Source organism: Schistocerca serialis, chromosome 12, assembly GCF_023864345.2.
Source record: "Schistocerca serialis cubense isolate TAMUIC-IGC-003099 chromosome 12, iqSchSeri2.2, whole genome shotgun sequence".
NCBI lineage: Eukaryota > Metazoa > Arthropoda > Insecta > Orthoptera > Acrididae > Schistocerca > Schistocerca serialis.
This window is the reverse complement of record NC_064649.1, coordinates 39,003,843-39,017,958: the sequence shown is the minus strand read 5'-3', so window position 1 is coordinate 39,017,958 and position 14,116 is coordinate 39,003,843. Positions and strand designations below refer to the sequence as shown.

Sequence of the window (14,116 nt, the reverse complement as noted above, 5' to 3'; positions counted from 1 at the left end):
TCAGACATACAATTTACAAGGTGCTGATCAAATTATTGGTATTATACGGATGTAGGCTCTGGTGTAGCAGGAAAGAAGAATTTTTTGTTATATCTTCTGGTCTCGGGTCGCACGAGTGTTATCAACACAAGTTTCTACTTGTTACGAAGTCATCATCACATGTTATATAAAGTGTATCATTGTTACTATGTAATAAATTCGAATCGCCTGCAACAAGGTGAAACTGGTAATGATATCACTTGTGTGACCTGAGGCTGAAAACAATATATACACTACAAAAAAGCGTGTGTGTGTGTGTGTGTGTGTGTGTGTGTGTGTGTGTGTTCCACTTCGCCTTCAAAACCACTGGATCATTTTAATCAACATTACTACACATACTACTTAATGTCTCAGAAGTAGCACTTTGGAGTGTAAAAACCACACACTTCCCACTGGAGTAGAGGTGGGGTTGAAATTGGGGCAACAGAGGAGATGAATGGAGAGAGAAGCGTGGAGGAAATGGACAGAGAGAACAAGTAGGAGGAGGGAGGAAAAAGAGGAAAGTGACAGGGAGGAGGAGGGCATAGTAAGAGAGAGGGAGGAGGAGTAGATGGAAACAGGCAGGGAAGGGGATGAGGTGGAAAGAGAGAGAGAGAGAGAGAGAGAGAGAGAGAGAGAGAGAGAGAGGAGATGGAAAGAGAGAGAGGAGATGGAAAGAGATAGGGAGATGGAAAGGGAGAGGGAGGAGATGGAAAGGGAGAGGGAGGAGATGGAAAGCGAGAGGGAGGAGATGGAAAGCGAGAGGGAGGAGATGGAAAAGGAGAGGGAGGAGGAGGAGATGAACAGAGAGGAAGGAAGAGGAGATGGACAGAAACAGTGGGGGAATGAGAGGAGCGTGTAGGAGGCACGTGGAAGGTGGAGAGCGGTAGTGTGGGGGTGGAAAAAGAAGAGGATGTTAAGCGGCAGGTGGAAGAGGGAGACGGCCTGATGCAGAACAGAGACAGATGATAAGGAGGCAGGTGGACAATGGACAGGTTGTGAGGAGGCAAATGGAAGGAGGACAGACTGTAATGACTGGAAGAGGCACAGGTCGTGAGCGAGCATGTGGAAGAGGTACAGGCTTTGAGGAGGGAGGTGGAAGAGGGACATTTTGTGAGGATCCAGGTGGAAGAAGCAGAAGTTGTGAGAGGGCAGCTGGTAGATGTACCGGCTGCGAAGAGGCAGGTGGAAGATGTACAAGGTGTGAGGAGGCAGGTGAAAGACATACAGGTTGTGAGGAGGTATGTGAATGATGTAGGGGTGTGAGGAGGCAGTTGAACTACATACTGAGTGTGACAAGGCACGTGGATGAGGCACAGGGTGTGGGGAGGCAGATGGAAGAGGCACAGGTTGTGATGATCCACCTCGAAGAAACGTGATGAGGCAGCTCAAAGAGGCTGTCAACCATGTCACGAGAATGAGCTCTGCAGTGAGCCAATATTTTTCTCAATGTATTTCAGGACCAAAGACCAGGCCAGATGGCCAAGTACCAAAAATTAATTTAACATCATTTCTGGAGTCATAAGATGGAAAAAAACATTCACTGAGATGACAAAAGCCATGGGATACCCCTTAATGTTGTGTCAGACCTCCTCCTGCCTGGCATAGTGCAGCAACTTCATGTGGCACAGACACAACAAATTGTTGGACGTCCCCTGCAGAAACATTGAGCCATGCTGCCTCTATAGCCATCCATAACTGCGAAAGTGTTGCCTGTGCCCGATTTAGTGGACAAACTCACCTCTCGATTATGTTCCCTAAATGTTCCATGGGACATGTAGGGCAATTTGGGTGGTCAAATCATTTGCTCAAATTGTCCAGAATGTTCTTCAAGCCAATTGCGAACAATTGTGGCTAATGAATGGCTGCAAACTGTCTCCGAGTAGCTGAACACAACCATTTCCAGTCAATGATCGGTCCAGCTGGACCAGAGGACCCATTCCATTCCGTGCAAACACAGTCCTCTCCATTATGGAGCCACCATCAGCTTACACACTGCCTTGTCGACAACTTAGGTCTGTGGCTTTGTGGGGTCTGCACCACACTAGAACCTACCATCAGCTATTACCAACTGAAATGGGGGACTCCTCTGACCAGGCCAAGGTGTTCCAGGCATATAGGATCCAACTGATAATGGTCACGATCCCAGGAGAGGCATTGCAGGCGATATCGTGCTGTTACCAAAGGCACTTGCATTGGTCGTCTGCTGTTATATCCCATTAATGTCAGATTTAGCTACACTGTCCTAATGGATAAGTTCATCATACATGTTGTTTCGTATCTGATAGCACTGACAATTCTACTCAAATGCTGCTGCTCTCACTTGTTAAGTGAAGGACGCTGGCCACTGCACTGTCTGTGGTGAGAGATAATGCCTGAAATTTGTTGTTCTCAGCACACTCTTTGACATTGTGGATCTCAGAATTCCCTAACAATTTCTGAAATGGATGTCCCATGCAATTAGTTCCAACAATCACTCTGCATTCAAAGCCTGTTATTTCTCATCGTGTGGCCACAATTGTGTCAGAAACATTGTCATATGAATCACCTTAGTACAAATGACAGCTCCACCAATGCACTGTCTTTTTATACCTTCTGTAGTGATACTACCACCACCTGTATATGTGCATACCTCTATTCCATGACTTTTGTCACCTTAGTGTATATTTGTTCAATATATGTGACATATACCTATGTGGGTGAACGTACAGGTATAAGTTAGTACACAATAGAAAAAAAATAGTAAGATGGGCACCGTGGTTTTTTAAGGCAGTATGCATTGCCTATATAAGCAAGACTTTAATAATATCCAGTTTTTAAAAAAAAAAAAAAAAAAAAAAAAAAAGTGATGTCTTGAAGAAATATCTTATTTCCAGTAAATGGCACAGGTACTGCAGAACAATAAATTAAGTACAATCAAAAATGGAATTAAAATCTTATAAGTGAAATGAAAAGCGCGTGTCTTTTGTGGGTATTTTATGCTGTTCAAATGAACAACTACTGTTACCTTGTAGAATTTTTTATTTTGTTCCCAGTTGAAAAGACCACTAGGCAGTCCAAAACAAAAACAGCAGCAACAACAACAACAAACCGAACAACAGGTTCCATGAGAGCTAGATAAGATCAGCACATGGAATAACTGGTGAGAGAGAGACTGAGGAGGGTCACCCAATAGAGGACACCACTTACAGGCACAAGCAGTTTCCCTAGACCCAGTTGTGATATAATATGGTAATAGTAGCACAACTAATCTGACATGTGGTCTACACAAAAATAAACAACCTCCTTTGAAATGGAATGTTACCTAAATTAGTATCATCTATCCACTGCAGTATTTATTTCCCATATCTTTGAGTGCCTGCTATTGGTGAACATACACAGTCAAGCTGCAGACTTGCAATAGCAAGTAAAACTTCTCTGAAAATTACACCTTTGATAACACTGAATATAAATCTTAGTGTTAGGGAGTCTTTCCTGACTGTACTTGTCTGCTGTGCAGCCTTATATGAAAGTGAAACATGGATGATAAACAGTTCAGATAAAAAGAAAATGAGACTTCTGAAATATCGTGTTAAATAAGAACGTTGAAGGCTGGGATGGGTGGATTGGGTTAACACTGAAGGGGTACTGACTTGAGTTTGGGGGACAAGAGACACGGCACAACTGCCCAAAGAAGCAATCAGTTGATAGGGCACTTCCCTATGCCTCAACAGATGGTAAATTTGATAACAGAGGGAAGTATATGGGGTTAAAACTGTAGAAGGAAACCCAGGATTTACTATAGAAAGCAGATGTGAGATGATGCAACCAGGAGAGATGATGAGGGTTAGTATGGTATGACTAGCATGGAAAAGTACATTAAACCATCTTCACACAACAACAATAACAAGATAGATTCACGGAGGTAAGTAGGCATGGCGGTGGATAGTGCTTAATTAATCAAGTAACAAATATAATGGCCACATACAAAAATTCTTAAACAACAAAACCATGTAAAAATTCTTTACGCCAACAACATAAAAGTTACAGGTCCTAAACTGATTTGGTGTGTGTGTGTGAGGGCGCGCGCGCGCGAGTATGGGCGGGTGTTGGGGTCTGGGGGTGGTGGTGCAGGGGGGGAGGGGGGGGGGTGGATGGTAGCTACAGAGTGCACTAGCTCCCCTAGTACGAAATACAAAATTTAACACTTGCCGAACAATGGGTAAACAATTATCTCCTGAAATGAGGAGTCAAACACATAACATTACACCCAGAAAAGAATAGGCTGAATACACATAAAATACTAAAATACGGAACAATGCTGATGGTTGCAATCTGTACCTAAAACAAGAATGACATTAGGTCATATACAAAATTATTAGCAATAGTCATAAAAGAGAAACAGGCAAAAGCCTACCTTGTGAAGGTTTACAGTAATGTGGTAACACACCCCAAGCCAATAATGGTAATAATAGAGAACTCTCATATGGTAAACTCAAATGTGTCTTAGGGTTACAAATTTTTTATGTGGTTTTGTTGTTTTAGAAGTTTTGTATATGGCCATTACATTTGTAAATTTCCTAAATTGTCCAAAGATGCCTATGAATACACATGAAACATGTTGCAAATGAAGAACTAATAAATCCATCTTTACTGCAACCACGACTGAATTTCTTCTATAACATTACCACTGTTGTTGTACCTGTGCTACAGAGTTTGCGAATGGAGTGGAATGATTTCTAAAGAGTGTTCCAATCATCAAACCTAACTCACATGGCAGCAAAGTCACACTTAAAATCTTACAAAATAGACTTTTCCAGTACACAGACTGAGAGCTACCTGAAGTAAGTTGGATTTTGTAAAGGATCAAACTGCCAACATCCGACTAATTATGGAGAAGGCAAGAGAATTCCAGAAAGATGTGTACCTCTACTTTATTGATTATGCTACTCCCTTTGACTGTGTTTACCACAATAAATTATGGGAAGTATTCGAAAACACCGAAGTACCAGATCACATCACAAGGAATTTATACATTGACCAAGAAGCCATGTTGAGAACCCTATATGGGCAGCTATGAAATCAAGACACACTTGTTACTTGGTAGAAAGGCAGTGCCCAATCCGGAGTACAGACGTAACTTTAATGACAAAGATCTGTACAGCAAGGACCATGGTCTTTCCACTTGTAATATATGGATGTGAGACCCGCATCATAAGAAAGGCTAAATGGTGTAGAACTCACCCCTTTAAATTGTGGTGGTAGGGGAAAGTCCTTAGAGTTTCATGGACCACAAATAGGATGATAAGTTAGTATTACAGCAAGTACAACCAGTCTGCCCCTTGGAAGGTCTGCTGCACACATCATGAGCAGACACGATTCTCTGGAAAAGACCTTTAGGCTGGGGAAGCTCAAAGGCACAAGTAGAGATGGATCATTGGCATCACAGAATTAATGGATTCCAACATGGAAAGCCTTTGGCAAATAGTCAATACATGACATGTAGAGGGTGCCGTGATTGTATTGTAAGATACAATGTGAGACAGCTACCGACCACCAAATTTATGACATTGAAATCATTCATTTTTACTTGATATTAATGTTCTGCTGCAACATTCCATCAGAAAAGCTGTCATGAGTGAGTAAATGGCAATACCACAACAAATTAGGACTGTACCACAGAGCGGCAAAACTGCAGCTGGAAGTGGAATGTTAGTTCTTTCACTTATTGTCTTCCCCATCTTTGTAACTGCCAAATGATAAATCCATGGCCCAATATAGCTCAGTCACTGACCAAAAGCACATTCTTGCCACGGTATCAATTCTGCCACAGGTGACATTTAGATAGTATCATAAGAACCAGAGGTTAACAAACCGATACCTCTCACTGACAAGGTTTATGTAACAACAATGCATTTCATTCATGCTGCCACAGGCACTGTTTTGCAGCTTTCTCAATACTCATCATTTGCTTGTGTGTTCTCTATGTGGAAGTGTTGTATGTGAGACCTTTTGATTTTCATTGCATTTTACTGCTATTCTTGTTTGCAATTTAAGATAATTGAGTTTCAATACACATGGAGCCAAACAATGAGAGTCATATACAAGGTGCATGAATTTCTTAGCACCTTAAAGAAAATGCCAGAAGAGACAACATCTTATTGGTATTGCAGACTGCAATAGCAAAGGTGCACAGTGTTTTACTATGAACCACACAGAGTACTTGCAGGAGTAGGAGCAATGGAAACCTGTAGTGAAAAATGGAAGTTTCAAACACAAAGTAAAGATATGAGTGAAGAATTAGTACAGCTACTGATTTGGACGATTTGCTGAAAGACTTTGTTCATACTACCGTAAGTGAATTTTACAAGCACAGCGAATATCCCACAAGGCAAAGGTGGCAGATGTTTTATGCAGGGTCACCATTTGTGTGGAAGGATTCTGAAATCTCTGGGATTTAGGTTCAGAAAATGGATCAATGGAAAATTATTTCTGATGAAGAGACCTGATACTATAGCAACTAGCGTAACTTACAACCTTTGAATCCTGCAATTATCATTAGAGATGAACAGTGATTTATTTAAACACTGGTTTTACATTATTACATAGTTTAGAAGAGAGTTGCGCGTGTATCTCAAATACTGCCAGTTAATATTAAGAAGAAGGAAAGAATTCCTAATTCGAATACAAAATTTCTATACCAAAGTGGATATGTTGGAGGGAGTCAGGCACCACAATCACATCAGAAATCACTTTGAACTTGACACCAGGTAGTAGAGATGGGCCATGAGGTTGTGACAGAAAATGGGTGGACTCTAGTTACAGGATAAAGCACATGATAATGTGAAGAATTTACTTTAGGAAACAACTAATGTTACGTTGAAAGTCTGGATTAACTGTGCATGACACAGTAATAATTTGCAAGAAAATGGTTTTCTGAGAGGAGGCATCCAAGAAATATTTGTTGAAAGCATTGTCACCATTTCAAATGACTCCTTGGATAGTGAGTTTTTGGATACACTTAGTTCTTCAGGAAGCACAATTAAATAAAAATAAAATTGCATTAAATATTATGTTTCATGTCTCAAAGTTGTAAACATTTTTCCCTCTCTCCATTCCCTTCCCTTTCCTGTCTGCACCCAAAATATATCAATTTCTGGCAGAACAGCTACTGAGCAAACACTGCTTGTGCTGGCACATTTCCCAATGTTACTTGTGGAGAGTGTAAGGCTGCTTTCTGCTTTATGCCATGGTTAACAATAGCACGTCAAGCTAAGAACTGTTTAAATGTTTACATTGTCAAATTGAAATACACTCCTGGAAATGGAAAAAAGAACACATTGACACCAGTGTGTCAGACCACCATACTTGCTCCGGACACTGCGAGAGGGCTGTACAAGCAATGATCACACGCACGGCACAGCGGACACACCAGGAACCGCGGTGTTGGCCGTCGAATGGCGCTAGCTGCGCAGCATTTGTGCACCGCCGCCGTCAGTGTCAGCCAGTTTGCCGTGGCATACGGAGCTCCATCGCAGTCTTTAACACTGGTAGCATGCCGCGACAGCGTGGACGTGAACCGTATGTGCAGTTGACAGACTTTGAGCGAGGGCGTATAGTGGGCATGCGGGAGGCCGGGTGGACGTACCGCCGAATTGCTCAACACGTGGGGCGTGAGGTCTCCACAGTACATCGATGTTGTCGCCAGTGGTCGGCGGAAGGTGCACGTGCCCGTCGACCTGGGACCGGACCGCAGCGACGCACGGATGCACGCCAAGACCGTAGGATCCTACGCAGTGCCGTAGGGGACCGCACCGCCACTTCCCAGCAAATTAGGGACACTGTTGCTCCTGGGGTATCGGCGAGGACCATTCGTAACCGTCTCCATGAAGCTGGGCTACGGCCCCGCACACCGTTAGGCCGTCTTCCTCTCACGCCCCAACATCGTGCAGCCCGCCTCCAGTGGTGTCGCGACAGGCGTGAATGGAGGGACGAATGGAGACATGTCGTCTTCAGCGATGAGAGTCGCTTCTGCCTTGGTGCCAATGATGGTCGTATGCATGTTTGGCACCGTGCAGGTGAGCGCCACAATCAGGACTGCATACGACCGAGGCCCACAGGGCCAACACCCGGCATCATGGTGTGGGGAGCGATCTCCTACACTGGCCGTACACCACTGGTGATCGTCGAGGGGACACTGAATAGTGCACGGTACATCCAAACCGTCATCGAACCCATCGTTCTACCATTCCTAGACCGGCAAGGGAACTTGCTGTTCCAACAGGACAATGCACGTCCGCATGTATCCCGTGCCACCCAACGTGCTCTAGAAGGTGTAAGTCAACTACCCTGGCCAGCAAGATCTCCGGATCTGTCCCCCATTGAGCATGTTTGGGACTGGATGAAGCGTCGTCTCACGCGGTCTGCACGTCCAGCACGAACGCTGGTCCAACTGAGGCGCCAGGTGGAAATGGCATGGCAAGCCGTTCCACAGGACTACATCCAGCATCTCTACGATCGTCTCCATGGGAGAATAGCAGCCTGCATTGCTGCGAAAGGTGGATATACACTGTACTAGTGCCGACATTGTGCATGCTCTGTTGCCTGTGTCTATGTGCCTGTGGTTCTGTCAGTGTGACCATGTGATGTATCTGACCCCAGGAATGTGTCAATAAAGTTTCCCCTTCCTGGGACAATGAATTCACGGTGTTCTTATTTCAATTTCCAGGAGTGTAGTTTTATAATTCAACAGTTCAGCACTAACAGTCTATTTTGCAATAACATATCTTATAAATTACGTGAGAATACATTAATATGATAAGGCAAAAGAATAGTGCTATGGTTCTATTTCACTAGAGTCTTTCCTAATCATTTTCATGAGTGTGGTTTCACAGACATAACAGATTGTTTAAAAGCAGCCTCTGCCTGCTTCTCGCTATAGCATCTTTATTGCAATGTGCTATTTGCCAATTTCAGTTATCGTGCCATTTTCAAATGAATCATACTGATGTGATAAGAGCCATGGGATACTTCCCTAATCATGTCAGACTCCTTTTGCCTGGTGTAAACCAGAAAATCGATCTGGCACGGATACAACAAGTCGTCGTAAGACCACTGCAGAAATATTAAGCCATGCTGCCTCTACAGCAGGTTTCTGTGCACAAACTGACCTCTCGTTTACGTCCCATAAATGTTCAATGTGATTCATGTTGGGTGATCTGGACAGCCAAATCATTCGCTTGAATTGCCCAGAATGTTCTTCAAACTGATCACGAACAACTGTGGCCTGCCGACAACGTGCACTGTCATCTATAAAAGTTCCATCATTATAATAGAAGGAAACATTCCACGTGGGAGAAATTATATATAAAAACAAAGATGAGGTGACTTACCGAACGAAAGCGCTGGCAGGTCGATAGACACACAAACAAACAAACAAACAAACAAACAAACAATAGTGTTTGTGTTTGTTTGTGTGTCTATCGACCTGCCAGCACTTTCGTTCGGTAAGTCACCTCATCTTTGTTTTTATATATGAAGTTCCATCATTGTTTGAGAACCTGAAGTCCATGCATGAATGGCTGCAAACTGTCTCAAAGTAGCCAAGCATAACCATTTCTGATCAATGATCCATTCAGTTGGACCAGAGGACCCATTTCGTTCCATGTACAAACATCCCACAGCATTATGGAACCACCCCAGCTTGCACAGTGTCTTGTTGACAACTCGGATCCGTGGCTTCACAGGGTCCGTGTCCCACACGAACTCTACCATCAGCTCTTACCAAATGAAATGTGAGCTCCTCTGACCAGGCCATGGTTTACCAGTCCTCTAGGGTCCAACCGATAATGTCACGAGCCCAGGAGAGGCCCTGCAGGTGATGCCGTGCTGTTAGCAAAGGCATTCACGTCAGCTGTCTGATGCCATAGCCCATTAACGCCAAATTTTGCTGCACTGTCCTAATGGATATGTTCATCATAATTCCCACATTGGTTTCTGTGATTATTTCATGCAATGTTGCTTGTCTGTTAGCACTAACAACTCTTTCAAAAGCCACTGCCCTCGACTGTTAAGTAAAGGCTGTCTGCCACTATGTTGTCCACCGTGAGAGATAATATCTGAAATTTGGTATTCTCGACGCACTCCTGACAGTGTAGGTCTCAGAATATTTAATTCACTGATGATTTCTGAAACAGGATGTCTTACATGTCTAGCTGAAATACCATTCTGTGTTCAAAGTCTGTTAATTCCTGTCATGTGGCTATAACTGCATTGGAAACCTTTTCACATGAATCATCTGAGTACAAATGACAACTCCACCAATGCACTATCCTTTTACACCTTGCGTATGTGACACTACAGCCATCTGTATACATGCGTATGACTTTTGTCGCCTCAGTGTACTTGTAAGGTGCTGCGCACACTTGCCAGGCAGCACTGTTTGATGGCATAGTTCTGCTCTACAGAAGCAAGCCAAAGAGTCGAAGGTTTCCAATGACTGAGGTGTACGGCAAGAATGCAAATGGGGGAAATAAATGGAGAAGGTGGAAGTGGTACACACTATTCTTGTCCCTCCAGCTGCTAGTTTTGCTTCTCCATAACACAGAGTTGAGACTGGAGTAACAAACTGGGCCTTCTGGAACTTCATTTTTAAAAAAGATTCTGTCATTGGTCACAATTTTGAGTAAAGCCACATCACGTGAGGCAAAAACACAAATCTTTATGAACTTATAAATTAAATATATAGAAAGGCATGCACCAATGAGTTACTGCTGAATGTGACAGTAGTTAAATTCATTAGATTGTGTACAGTCAGTACAATATGGGGATTAAAACTTCATTCATGTGGGGCCATTTTCTGTCCACTATTCTAACTGTATAATCACACTAAACACTCAAATTATTTCATTTTATTCTCCCTCTGTGGTCATTTTCAAGTGATAAATTTGAGCTGGTAATTGAGAAAAACGCATAGAGCATCCAAACAAAGATTACACTAATCAAATAATGACTACATCTACAGCCATACTCTGCAAACCACTGTGAAGTGCACGGCAGAGAGTAGTTTCCAACAAACAAGTTTTAGGGCTTGTTTACACTCCATTCAAGTATAGTGTGTGTGGAAAACTTATTATTTTAATGGCTCCGTGCTTGCTGTAATTAATCTAATCTTTTCCTCATTATCTGTACAGGAGCGATACAAAGAAGGTTGTAGTTTAGTTCTGTATCCATAATTTAAAGTTGGTTCTTGAAACTTTGTGTGTAGCCTTTCCCAGGACAGTTTGCATCTATCTTCAAGTGTCTGCCAATTCATTTTCTTCCACGGATCAAACAAATCTGTGACCATTCATGTTGCCCTTCTCTGCATATATTTTACATCCCCTGTGTGTCCCACACACCTGAGCACTCTTCTAGAAGGGATCATGTGAGCATTGTGTTAGGAACCTACTTTGAAGACTGATTGCATTTCCACAGTATTCTACCAATGAACTGAAGTCTGCCACCTGCTTTAGCTACAATTCAACCTAAACGAATGTTCCATTTAATATCCCTACAGACTGTTACACCCAGATATTTGTAAAAATCGATCCATTCCAACTGTGACACGATGATACTGTAGTCATGGCATACTAAGTCTTTCATTTTGTAAATTGCAAAAATTTTAAATTTCTGAAAATTTAAAGTGAGTTGCCCATCTTTGCAACACCTGGACATCTTATCAAGATCTAACTGAATATTTGTGCAGCTTCTTCCAGAAAGTATTTCATTATAGATAACTACATCATCTGCAAAAAGTGTATGTTTACTATTGTCTGTAAGGTCACAAACATACAATGTGAACAGCAAGGGTCCGAACACACTGCTCTGGGGTACAATTGAAGTTACCCGCAAAATCGCAAAATTACAGACCAGAACCTTGAACTTATTCTCAGCTCGAATATATTTCCTTGAGATGGAGAAGCTTCTGTCCACAAATCAACACCATTTTAGAAAGCATTGCTCATGTGATACTCAGCTTGCCATTTTCTCACACGACATCCTGCAAACTATGGATGAAGGTCAAGAGGTAGAGTCCATATTCCTACACTTCCATAAAGCATTTTACACAGTGGCACACTACAGACTGTTAATGGAGGTACCATCATACAGAACACATTCTCGGATGCTTCAAAATTTCGTAAGTAACAGAACCCAGAATGTTGTCCTTGATAATGAGTCTTTATCAGAGACAAGGATATCTTCAGGAGTACCCCAGGGAATTGTGACAGGGCTGCTCTGATTCAATGATCTGGCAGACAGGGTAAACAGCAGTTTGCGGTTGTTTGCTAATGATGCTGTGGTGTACAGAAGGCATCATCGTTGAGTGACTACAGGAGGATTACAAGATGATGTGGACAAAATTTCTAGTTGGTGTGATGAATGGCAGCTATTTGTAAAAAAAGTTGTAGGTTGACGCAGATGACTAGGAAATACAAACCTATAATGTTTTTACAGCATTAGTAGTGTACTGCTTTACACAGTCACATCGATTAAATATCTACGCATAACATTGCAAAGCAATATGAAATGGATTGAGCATGTAAGGAATGCAGTAGAGAATGCAAGTGGTCAACTTTGATTTATTGGGAGAACTTTGAGAAAGTATGGTTCATCTGTAAAGCAGACCATACTACTGCCAGTCAGGCAGTAGTACCCAGCTGAGACACAAGCAGCAACAGGGAATTAACCAATTTTGCGACTTTTACAAGTTCCTAACCAGGAGCGAATTTTATTACATCATCTGTGTGCTTTAATAGTTTAGTTTCTTGAGATTGTGCATGTTAATTTACTATCTACTAGCCACAGTTCTCGCTAAACACGGTTGGCAGTGATGTGTTTGTTGCTGTTAGAAGTAGTTTACCTTGACGCAAAATTGAAGTGGATACTTCCTGTGAGTTAGTATGGGCAGAGGTCACTGTCAGCAACCAGAATAAAATAATAATTGGATATTTTTACCAACCTCCCAATTCAGATGATACAATTGCTGAAAGGTTCGAAGAAAACTTGAGTTTGATTTCAAACACGTACCCGACTCATACAATTATAGTTGGTGGCGACTTTAATTTACCTTCGATATGTTGGCGAAAATACATGTTTAATTCCAGAGGTACGCATAAAATATCATCCAAAATTGTGCTAAACGCATTCTCTGAAAATTATTTCGAGCAGTTAGTTCATAAGCCCACGCGAATAGTAATTGGTTGTGAAAACACACCTGACCTCTTAGCAACAAATAAACCTGAGTTGAGAAACGAGCATCAAAACTGATACAGGGATTAGTGGACACAGGGCTGTCATAGTGAGACTGAATATTGTAACCCCCAAACCTCCAAAAATAAACGAAAAAAGCAGATAAAAATTCACTTGACACCTTCCTGAGAGACAATCCCCACTCATTCCAAATTAATAATATAAGTGCAGACCAGATGTGGCTTGAATTCAAAGAAATAGTATCAGCAGCAATTGAGAGATTTATACCAAATAAATTAACAAACAACAGAGCTGATCCTCCTTGGTGCACAAAACGGGTTAGAACACTGTTGCAGAAAGAACAAAACAGACATGCCAAATTTAAACAGATGCAAAATCGCCAAGACTGGCGATCTTTTACAGAAGCTCAAAATTTAGCGCAGACTTCAATGCGATATGCTTATAACAGTTTCTATAACGAAACTTTGTCTCGAAACCTGGCACAAAATCCAAAGAGATTCTGGTCGTATGTGAAGTATTTTAGTGGAAAGAAGCAATCAATGCCTTCTCTGTGGGATAGCTAAGGAGATACTATCGAAGACAGTGCTGCCAAAGCAGAGTTACTAAACACAGCCTTCGAAATGCCTACACAAAAGATGACAGAGTAAATCTTCCCAAATTCGAATCAAGAACAGCTGCCAACACGAGTAACGTCAAAGTAAATATCCTCGGAATAGTGAAGCAACTTAAATCACTTAATAAAAGCAAGTCTTCTGGTTCAGACTCTATACCAACTACGTTCCTTTGAGAGTATGCTGATGCATTAGCTCCATACTTAACAATAATATACAACCATTCGCTCGATGAAAGATCCGTACCCAAAGACTGG

At 42.1% G+C, this 14,116-nt stretch overlaps 1 protein-coding gene across 1 annotated transcript in view; it reads right to left on the bottom strand.

Moving 5' to 3' along the window:
• LOC126428404 (serine-rich adhesin for platelets-like) overlaps positions 1 to 14,116 on the bottom strand; it is a 290,438-nt gene that overhangs the window by 256,284 nt on the left and 20,038 nt on the right. The gene's annotated exons all lie outside the window — the stretch shown is intronic.